Here is a 12,146-nt window from a genome sequence, read left to right on the forward strand (position 1 = left end):
TAATTTACGACTTTAATAAAAAAAAAAAAACAAAAAAACGGAAATTGACGAAATCTGTAATAAGCATACGGTACAAAGAGTAAATATTCAGCTATATTCAGGCAATGAACATGAAATGATAATGATGGGATGGGACACAAGGCTAATAGGGTCGACAAACTTTGATTGCCACAAGATAAAAGGGAGGGATGGGTAAGGTCGGGCAATTCAGCGCAAAGGTTCCTACTCCTATCGATTACCACAGCAGGGTTCTTCGACGTGCGATTTTGTTTGTTTTGTGCACCACTGTGGTTTGCAGTCAGGTTTTCCGCATTATAGACTGACAACCCCAGCATGTAGCACGCCAGGGGTACCCCATTTCACCACCTGGGGCACACATCCCAGTTGCTCTGTGGGCAGAGCGCCCTAGCCCCCGGCTAGGGTTCTGAGCACTATTTAGTCGCCTTTTACAAGCTTAGCGCTGCTGCAGGTCTATTCTTCTAACATCCGGAGCTGCACGGGACTCTTCAACATTTGAAGAACGTGGCATTTTTCCCCAACACGGTGCACCAGAGTATGGTTTGCGGTCTGGTTTTTCGTGGTATGATCTGACATCCTTAGAATTGAGCATGCCAGGGGTACCGCATTTAAAAACCTATGGCACATAACCTAGTTCCTCTGTGGGCGGAGTGACATATGCCCTAGCCAGGGTTCTTGGTGTTATTTAGTCACCTTTTACGACAAGCCCAGCGCTCCTGCCATCTTATTCCTTTGGCATCCGGACTACACGGGACGATGTAGAAAAGAAAATCCGTGTGCCCAATTTCAAGTTATTCACTATATTTTTTCTGATCCATTAAGTTCATTAATTGTATCAAATTTAATGAAACATAAAACTGCTTTGTAAACCACGAACCGATAAAGTACTTTACACAGCTAAAACAACTAAACAAAACATGTTGCGGAAAATACCCCCCCCCAAAAAAAAAAAAAAAAAAATAAAAAATAAAAATAAAAAAATAAAAAAAAATAAATAAATAAAAAATAAAAAATAAAACACAATAAAACACAACAAATATATCGTATCTATATACCAACACTAACTACCCAGCAAAAGATCCTAGATATAAACTAAGACTGCTCCAACCGTCTTCACGAAGTGAACAAGACAAAGAAACAGAAAGCCTAGTAAATATTGGTAACCTGCTCTTTTTAATAGTATTTGCATGTGATCAAATGCATCTGAATAGTGTCCCCACTCATTTATTAATTCTTATAAATTGCAACCACTGAAACAAAATAGGTACACCGGAAAAGATAGACGTTACATGTTACACTATTGAATTACAGAGGACACTGTCCCATCAATGCAATTGTCAGAGAAAATATGTTTTCCTTTTCTAAAGTTTGAACGCAATCTATTATCTTGGGTATTCTGACAATCTGTCTAATATGAGAAAAGTAAATAAAGAGAAGTTCTGTTCGTTCTTTTTACACTTAATGAACTGCAGACGCTATTAAAATATGTGTCTTCAGATAGACGGCTTGTAATTTACAAGCATACTTCATTATTTGTCTAGTCGTTCTTATATATTCCCTATATTTTGAAAGAATGTTTCACACCGAGTAGTAAGTTTATTGTTTTCTTAATCCACAAGGACAGAAAATGTCACTTTTCAGGTGAAAAATTGTCTGGTATGTAAGGTACGAACAATGGCACCGAACATTAGCTTGGTGCCGATAAACTAAAGATTGTATCTTGTGGCCCAAGGTTAACAACACTATAAACAAAGCGCCATTATACTTCGATGGATTTACAACGCATGTGATAATGATCTTCCAACGTTATATCAAACGAGTGACAGACGTTTTTGAAACAAAATTTAGAGTTACGACTAGCAAGACTAGTGAAGATTCAAGAACAGTAAAACCAGGTTAAACAAAAAATTCAACAAAAAGAGGTTCATGCTTATCAAACAAGAAAAAATCCGAAGGATACATCATTAGTCTATATAAAAATATGATGAATATTGTTAAAATGAAAACACGTCATATCTTGTGGAGGTATTTGTATCATAAAAACGGTAAGAATTTTAAACAAGGCCATATATGCTATAAATAATAGAATATATAAAAAGGCGATGAAAAAATGTACTATTTAAAGCTTTATTGATACTTCCCTACTTTTTAACCGTTTTTCACACATATTTTTGCAAACTTTTAACAGGATATATAGAGAATCAGATCTAGAGGATTTAGATCAAACCATTCACTGAAGGCAACAGCAGCGTACCAATTGTAGAAACGTGTTGGTAATGAATAGCTGAAATCACAAACCAACAAAAACAAACCCATTCACCAACTAGGTTTGTTTGTTTGCTCGTCCGAGCAGCAACATTTCAGCTATATTCGGACGATGAACATGTTTGTTTGTTTGTTGGGGTTTAACGTCCGTGCAGCAATATTTCAGCTATATTTAGACGATGAACCTGTTTGTTTGTTTGTTGGGATTTAACCTCCGAGCAGCAATATTTCAGCTATATTCAGACGATGAACCTGTTTGTTGGGGTTTAACCTCCGAGCAGCAATATTTCAGCTATATTCAGACGATGAACATGAAATTGATGATAAAATGAACATGAAATGAAAAAGGGATGGGACACAAGGACAACAGGGTCGACAAATTTTGATTGCCATTGGAAATAGGGAGAGGTGGGTAGGGTCGGGTAATTTAGCCTCCTGTGGAGGAGCCCTATGGTTCCTACTCCGGGAGAATACCACAGCAGTTTTCTTTAATGTGCGAGGAACGTGGCATCTTTCCCAACACGGTGCACCACTATGGTTTGCGGTCAGGTTTTCCGTATTATAGCCTGACAACCCCAGTATGTCATACGCCAGGAGTACCGCATTCCACCACCTGGGGCACAAATCCCAGGCCCCGTGCATGTCCGGGTGTTAAAAGAATAGCCCTGCAGCAGCGCTAAGCTTGTAAAAGGCGACTAAATAGTGCTCAGAACCCTAGCCAGGGGCTAGGGCGCTTTGCCCACAGAGCAACTGGGATGTGTGTCCCAGATGGTGGAATGGGGTACCCCTGGCGTGTTACATGCTGGGGTTGTCAGGCTATAATACGGAAAACCTGACCGCAAACCATAGTGGTGCACCGTGTTGGGAAAGATTCCACGTTCCTCGCACGTTAAAGAACCCTGCTGTGGTATTCGATAGGAGTAGGAACCTTTGCGCTCCGCCACAGGAGGCTAAATTGCCCGACCTTACCCATCCCCCTTTTTCCAGTGGCAATCAAAATTTGTCGACCCTATTGTCCTTGTGACCCATCCTTTTTTTCATTTCATGTTCATTTTATCATCCATTTCATGTTCATTGTCTGAATATAGCTGAAATATTGCTTCTCGGACGTTAAACCCCAACAAACAAACGTTAAAGAATCCTGCTGTGGTATTCGATAGGAGTAGGAACCTTTGCGCTCCGCCACAGGAGGCTAAATTGCCCGACCTTACCCATCCCCCTTTTTCCAGTGGCAATCAAAATTTGTCGACCCTATTATCCTTGTGACCCATCCTTTTTTTTCATTTCATGTTCATTTTATCATCCATTTCATGTTCATTGTCTGTATATAGCTGAAATATTGCTGCTCGGACGTTAAACCCCAACAAACAAAACGATAAAGAGATTGTTTTTCTCTGGATACCCAGTCATGTTGGTATTCAGGGGAATTCACTTGTAGACAGGGTTGCCAAGAAGGCATTAAATGAAATAATAAAGGACGTCAGTTTGCCTTACACCGATTCTAAAACTTTGGTAAGGAAATTTGTTTTTAAGATGTGGGAGGACCGATGGGACGGTCATGAACACAACAAAATCTATTCCGTAAAACCCGATCTAGGCGTTCATCAATCCGGATCGGGCAATCGCAAAGAGCAAGCGCATTGGACATTCTAGATCTACACATGGCCATTTGCTTGTTGGTTATCCTCTACCTGAGTGTATCCCATGTGATTGCCCTTTCTCTATCAAACATGTTCTTCTAGATTGTGTGGACTTTGCCAACACCAGGCAAAATTATTTTGACTGCGACAATATACTTGATCTGTTCAACACCGTTTCATCTAAAAATATTATCGATTTCTTACGGGACATCGGTTTATTTAATAAGATCTAAAATTGATACCTTCCTTGATTTTTCAATATTTTAAATGTTTTATCATAGTAATGTTTCTTAGTGTATTTTATGTCTTAGATTTACCTTTTACGTACCTTTTTATATGTAAATGGCATTTTGTTTTAATGTCATGATTTTATAAAGAGACTTCGATCTTGATTTTAATATTTTCATTACATTAAATGTTCTTGCCGTGATATGGCCCTGTGCAGGTCCGGATGTTAAAAGAATACGCCTGCAGCAGCGCTAAGCTTGTCGTAAAAGGCGACTAAATAGTGCTCAGAACCCTAGCTGGGGTCTAGGGCGCTCTGCCCACAGAGCAACTGGGATGTGTGCCCAAGGTAGTGGAATGGGGTACCCCTGGCGTGTTACATGCTGGGGTTGTCTGGCTATAATACGGAAAATCTGACCGCAAACCATAGTGGTGCATCGTGTTTGGGAAGATGCCACGTTCATCGCACGTTAAAGAACCCTACTAAGATATTCTCCCGGAGTAGGAACCATAGGGCTCCGCCACAGGAGGCTATACTGCCCGACCCTACCCACCTCTCCCTATTTCCAGTGGCAATCAAAATTTGTCGACCCAATTGTCCTTGTGTCCTATCCCTTTTTCATTTCATCATCATTTCATGTTCATTTTATCATCAATTTCATGTTCATCGTCTGAATATAGCTGAAATATTGCTGCTCGGACGTTAAACTCCAACAAACAAACAAACAAATATTATCCTTGTGTCCCATCCTTTTTTTGTCATTTCATCATCATTTCATGTTCATTTTCTGAATATAGCTGAAATATTGCTGCTCGGACGTTAAACCCCAACAAACAAACAAACTGAAGTCAAGATTTATGTAATAATGGGACAAAAAATAACAGATATGGCGAAACGCAACAAAGTGTATAACCTTAATTCAATGTAGTAAATACGTACAGACATGCATTTAATTTTGCGCTGAAAGATCCCGACAACAAAACTAATAATTTTCTATTAGAAAAGAGATAGATTCTTCAAAATCAAACTAAAAAGCAATAAAACGACACATAGACAACTTGATGAACAAGAAAAATACGTAGTAAATTGAAAAACAGCGGGGACGTTATATGCAACATACTTTTTTGTTTGTTTGTTGGGGTTTAATGCCCGAGCAGCGCCCCATGCAGGTCCGTGTTTTAAAAGAATAGGCCTGCAGCAGCGCTAAGCTTGTCATAAAAGGCGACTAAATAGTGCTCAGAACCCTATCCGGGGGCTAGGGCGCTCACAAAGCAACTGAGATGTGTACCCTAGGTGGTGGAATGGGGTACCCCTGGCGTGTTACAAGCTGGGGTTGTCAGGCTATAATACGGAAAACCTGACCGCAAACCATAGTTGTGCGCCGTGTTGGGAAAGATGCCACTTCCTCGCACGTTAAAGAACCCTACTGTGGTATTAATTGCCCGACCCTCCCCACCTCTCCATATTTCAAGTGGTAATCAAAATTTGTCGACCCCATTGTACTTGTGTCCCATCCCTTTTTGATTTCATCATCATGTCATGTTCATTTTATCATCAATTTCATGTTCTTTGTCTGAATATAGCTGAAATATTGCTGCTTGGACGTTAAACCCCAACAAACAAACACACAAACAAAATTTGTCGACCCTATTGTCCTTGTGTCCCATCCTTTTTGTTTTATTTTATGTTCATCGTCTAAATATAGCTGAAATATTGCTGCTCGGACGTGAAATCCCAACAACAATCAATCAATCAATAATTATGGAATTTTCAGTGCCTACATAAAAATATCGTAAATGACATTTCTATTTCAACAATTTGACCTCTTTCATTCACCCCTGTGCAGGACCGGGTGTTAAAAGAATAGGCTTGCAGCAGCGCTAAGCTTGTCGTATAAGGCGACTAAATAGTGCTTAGAAACCTAGCCGGGGGCTAGGCGCTCTGCCCACAGAGCAACTGAGATGTGTGTCCCAGGTGGTGGAATGGGGTACCCCTGGCGTATTGCATGCTGGGGTTGTCAGGCTACAATACGGAAAACCTGACCGCAAACCATAGTGGTGCACCGTGTTGGGAAAGATGCCACGTTCCTCGCACGTTAAAGAACCCTGCTGTGGTATTCGATAGGAGTAGGAACCTTTGCACTCCGCCACAGGAGGGTAAATTGCCCCCCCTTTTTTTCCAGTGGCAATCAAAATTTCCACGTGCGAGGAACGTGGCATCTTTCCCAACACGGTGCACCACTATGGTTTGCGGTCATGTTTTCCGTATTATAGCCTGACAACCCCAGCATGTAACACACCAGGGGTACCCCATTCCACCATCTGAAGCACACAAACCAGTCGCTCTGTGGGCACAGCGCCCTAGCCCCCGGCTTGGGTTCTGAGCACTATTTAGTCGCCTTTTACGACAAGCTTAGCGCTGCTGCAGGCCTATTCTTTTAACACCCGGATCTGCACGGGGCACGTGGGTTCATATATGCCAATTTCCAATTATAGATAACTCACATTGCGCTTCTTATTGTAGGGTAGGTATGCAATATGTTTGTATATTTCTCAGTTAAATGTATGATTTTTTCCGAAGGAAATTAAAAATCAATGTTTTGGGTATCCCATCTAAAATATTATTTTCAGATATATAAGCCAGTCGTCGTTGATTTTCAGACTTGTTCGCTAGAGTATGACAATAACATTTTCTTAAAGTCTGTTAGGGAATGGCAAATAAGTGCGCTTCCAATGTATGATGAACGGACGGATATTCAGCTTTTTAATTGGTGCAGGAGATTCTAATGTAAAAAAACAAAAAAACCTTGACATGTAAATGGGGAAGCATATCAAAAAGGTTCATCGGTTTATATTAGATTTAATGTTACGAAATTACAAAGAAACATACTATGAAAGGGTATGCGACTATTGACAGTGTTCTGATTTTTTTTTAACATCAGAATGTAACGCATTTCTTATTTGTTAAATTCTATTTTGTATATACACTACGTTGGAACACATCTCAATGGCAAACTTATATTCTAATTTTTTTCATGAAAATGCTACTAGCTGTGTATTGGTCGTATGCACAAGTCCTGAAAATAGTTGTTTTATGAAAAAGCCAGATCGGTCATTTTAGAATATGTTTAAAGCCATATTATTTCAAGGTTGTAAGCTTTACTCAGAGTTTACTCAAGTTAACCAAGGAAGCATACTGTAATCTCAAATTGAATTTTTCCTCAAAATTTACGCCAACTCTTCCGTCAAATCATATCACTTGAGTATTTGCGGAAATTTTCAATTGAATTTCTTTTTATGAAACAAGGCCAGATCATTTAAATGCTAGACTTGAGAAAAAGAAAAGACCTCGGATGCTTTTAATGAAACTTTTCATTACATAGTTTCTATTAAACGCATGCAATCTGCTTTTACTTTAAATTAATATCACCTAGACATGTGCAAGGAAAACTCTATATCCTAGGATCTGGGTTGTGTGCCCCAGGTGGTGGAATGGGGTACCCATGGCATGTTACATGCTGGGGTTGTCAGGCTATAATAGGGAAAACCTGACCGCAAACCATAGTGGTGCATAGTGTTGGGAAAGATGTCACGTTCCTCGCACGTTAAAGAACTCTGCTGTTGTACTCGATAGAAGTAGGAACCTTTGCGCTCCGCCACAGGAGGCTAAATTGCCTGATCTTACCCATCCCTGCCTTTTTCTAGTGGCAATCGAACTTTGTCGACCCTATTCAAAGTGGTTCAAAGTGTATTATCAATGATATAACGGGACAGAAAAAGAAATCTTATTTGGACAAATCATTATTTTATTCAAGGTTTGGTTTAGACAGGTTCCACTGTAACCGTTAGCGTGACTAAAGTTCCTTCCAGTGATACTACTTTCTATGACTGAGACACAAGTCGTTAAATCTGAAGATATAATAAATATCCTGTTTCAAAATGTGAGATGTAATTTTACATCAATCGAATTTTGTCATTCGATTTTCTGCCATTTCGTTAGTTTATTTAATATGAAATAGAATTTCAGTTAACAACTCAAATCCTGAAGTAGATTGTTAAAATCCTATTTTTACTTTATTCAAATGTTTAATCAAAAAGAAATGATTATAGTTAAAATAATGTCATGATGTATTTTGAACTTTGGTATACATCCCATTCGCCTGTCTAAGACAAATGAAGAAGAAATAACTGCAAAATAAGCTAAATCTACAATAGTTTGATTTGTTTATTGGGATTTAACGTCCGAGCAGCAATATTTCAGCAATATTCAGACAATGAACATGAAATTGATGATAATATGAACATGAAATGAAAAAAAAATTGACAAATTTTTGACAAACGCCCCGGGCAGGTCCGGGTGTTAAAAGAATAGGCCTGCAGCAGCGCTAAGCTTGTCGTATAAGGCGACTAAATAGTGCTCAGAAACCTAGCCGGGGGCTAGGCGCTCTGCCAACAGAGCAACTGGGATGTGTGCCCCAGGTGGTGGAATGGGGTACCCCTGGCGTGTTACATGCTGGGGTTATCAGGCTATAATACGGAAAACCTAACCGCAAACCATAGTGGTGCCCCGTGTTGAGAAAAATGCCACGTTCCTCGCACGTTAAAGAACCCTGCTGTGGTATTCGATAGGAGTAGAAACATTTGCGCGCCGCCACAGGAGGCTAAATTGCCCGACCTTACCCATCCCCCATTTTTCCAGTGGCAATCAAAATTTGTCGACCCTATTATCCTTGTGACCCATCCTTTTTTTTTCATTTCATGTTCATTTTATCATCCATTTCATGTTCATTGTCTGAATATAGCTGAAATATTGCTGCTAGGACGTTAAACCCCAACAAACAAAACGATTCCACCACCTGGGGCACACATCCCAGTTGCTCTGTGGGCAGAGCGCCTAGCCCCCGGCTAGGTTTCTGAGCACTATTTAGTCGCCTTTTACGACAAGCATAGCGCTGCTGCAGGCCTATTCTTTTAACACCCGGACCTGCACGGGCTACAATATTTTGATAATAGGGATAGTTTAAATAGACGACGCTTACTTTGCTGCTCGGGTGTTAAACCCCAACAATCAATCAACCCTACCGGTGCAGCTTTTCCATGCTCCCAGTTTTTAGTGGAGTCCGAGTTGCTCATTTGTTTTTGTTTGATGGGGTTTAACGTCCGAGCAGCAATATTTCAGCTATATTCAGACGGTCAACATGAAATTGATCATGAAATGATGATGAAAAGAAAAAGGGATGGGACACAAGGACAATGGGGTCGACAAATCTTAATTGCCACTGGAAATAGGGAGAGGTGGGTGGGGTCGGGCAATTTAGCCTCCTGTGAAGGAACCTATGGTTCCTACTCCGGGAGAATACTACAGTAGGGTCCTTTAACGTGCGAGGAACGTGGCATCTTTCCCAACACGGTGCAGCACTATGGTTTGCGGTCAGGTTTTCCGTATTATAGCCTGACAACCCCAGCATGTAACACGCCAGGGGTATCCCATTCCACCACCCGGGGCATACATCCCAGTTGCTCTGTGGGCAAAGCGCCCTAGCCCCCGGCTAGGGTTCTGAGCACAATTTAATCGCCTTTCACGACGAGCTTAGCGCTGCTGCAGGCCTATTCTTTTAACATCCGGACCCGCACGGGGCCCCACAGATCTAGAACAACTGAGTTGTATGGCCCAGGTGGTGGAATTGGGAACCCCTGGCATGCTATATGCTGGGGTCATCAGGCCATAATACAATCAATTAATCAATTTTGATAATGTATTTACTGTAATTAGAACGTCATACTTGAAACGAAAGTAATTTAACGATAATGTTAAGTATTCCCAATTTACGCATTCAATAATACAATTTCATGCAATTGTATCGGATGAAGTCGAAGATAACCTAGTAAAGCATTCATCAAAGAAAATAATATGATATTCCTTTCAAGAACAAACAATTACCCATACCTGATGGGAAATTTTATGACACAGTTACTAAGATCGTACTGAAACTAAATTTGTACTCTGTGTGCACTGCAAACGACCAAACATTTCAGTACAACTTACCTGCAATATTAGTAAAGATGATGCAAATATAAATAAATAAATCATTTTTCGTTTTCACTACACGAAGAATTGTGCTTAACCATGTAATATACAGCTAAGATATTTTCGACATTGCTCTTATATTGTTGTTTTCAAATATTGTTTGTTTGTTTGTTAGGGTTTAACGTCCGAGCAGTAATATTTCAGCTATATTCAGACAATAAACATGAAATGGATGATAAAATGAACATGAAATGAAAAAAAAAGGATGGGTCACAAGGATAATAGGGTAGACAAATTTTGATTGCCACTGGAAAAAGGGGGGATGGGTAAGGTCGGGCAATTTAGCCTCCTGTGGCGGAGCACAAAGGTTCCTACTCTTATCGAATACCACAGCAGGGTTCTTTAACGTGCAAGGAACGTGGCATCTTTCTCAACACGGTGCACCACTATGGTTTGCGGTAAGGTTTTCCGTATTATAGCCTGACAACACCAGCATGTAACACGACAGGGGTACCCCATTCCACCACCTGGGGCACACATCCCAGTTGCTCTGTGGGGGCTAGGGTTCTGAGCACTATTTTTGTCGCATTTTACGACATGCTTAGCGCTGCTGCAGGCTTATTCTTTTAACACACGGACCTGCACGGGGCATGTTTTCAAATATAAGTAATAATGTATTTTAATATCTAAGTAATAATGTATTTTAATATCTTCATCCATACTGTAACACTATATCAATATTCAGTAAAGTATACATCAAAACTATTTATTACATTAATCGAATTGTAATGATTTGGAAGCACCATTAAGTAAATTGGTTAACAATTTCAAACAAATTAATTATATATATATATATATTTATCGACTGTCAAGAGCACATGTCTGCCGATTCAACGTATCCCGTGGCCAATGAATTTCATTATATGTGATACAGGGTTAGTGCCATTTACAAAGAACTAAAAAAATGTTGCCATTGCTTTACGGACACTGTTTTACTTTTGATTATTCAAAACATTTTTTTCAGTAACCTTGGAAGGAAATGTCAGTGTAAAACCAACCACATAATTTTTATGTAAATTCAAAGAAAATTGTTGAATAGAAAACTATCAATCACAGATAGTGCTATACACGTGTAAAAAATGTTTGTTTGTTTGTTGGGGTTTAACGTCCGAGCAGCAATATTTCAGCTATATTCAGACAATGAACATGAAATGGATGATAAAATGAACATGAAATGATAAAAAAAAAGAATGGGTCACAAGGACAACAGGGTCGACAAATTTTGATTGCCACTAGAAAAAGGGGGGGTGGGTAAGGTCGGGCAATTTAGCCTCCTGTGGCGGAGCGCAAAGGTTCCTACTCCTATCGAATACCACAGCAGGGTTCTTTACCGTGCGAGGAACGTGGCATCTTTCCCAACACGGTGCACCACTATGGTTTGCGGTCAGGTTTTCCGTATTATAGCCTGACAACCCCAGCATGTAACATGCCAGGGGTACCCCATTCCACCACCTGGGGCACACATCCCAGTTGCTCTGTGGGCAGAGCGCCTAGCCCTCGGCTAGGTTTCTGAGCACAATTTAGTCGCCTTTTACGACAAGCTTAGCGCTGCTGTAGGCCTATTCTTTTGACACCCGGACCTGCACGGGGCTGTAAAAAATGTGCTTCATTTCTGAATTGTATAGTAATATTATTTTTGTAGTAAATTCTATGTCCTGAAATCATTTAACATTATTGTCCATTTCATTAGAAGAATGTGCGAAGTTATGAACCAATTTTCCCAGAACTCACTGTTAAACGATATCAGACATGGCTATTTTATGTCCGATTCCAAACTGTGCAAAAGTAATGATGATTATACTATAAGCGGGAAATTTTGCTAAGATATCAATGTAGTTTTGGCGCATTTTAGCGATCTCTTTCAAAATGCCAAAGTAGCTTCCGCCAAATATGGCCCCGAGCAGGTACGG

The sequence above is a fragment of the Perna viridis genome, chromosome 3 (genome assembly GCF_037379345.1).
Source record: "Perna viridis isolate PV_CMFRI_1.1 ecotype Kerala chromosome 3, ASM3737934v1, whole genome shotgun sequence".
NCBI classification, from domain to species: Eukaryota; Metazoa; Mollusca; class Bivalvia; order Mytilida; family Mytilidae; genus Perna; species Perna viridis.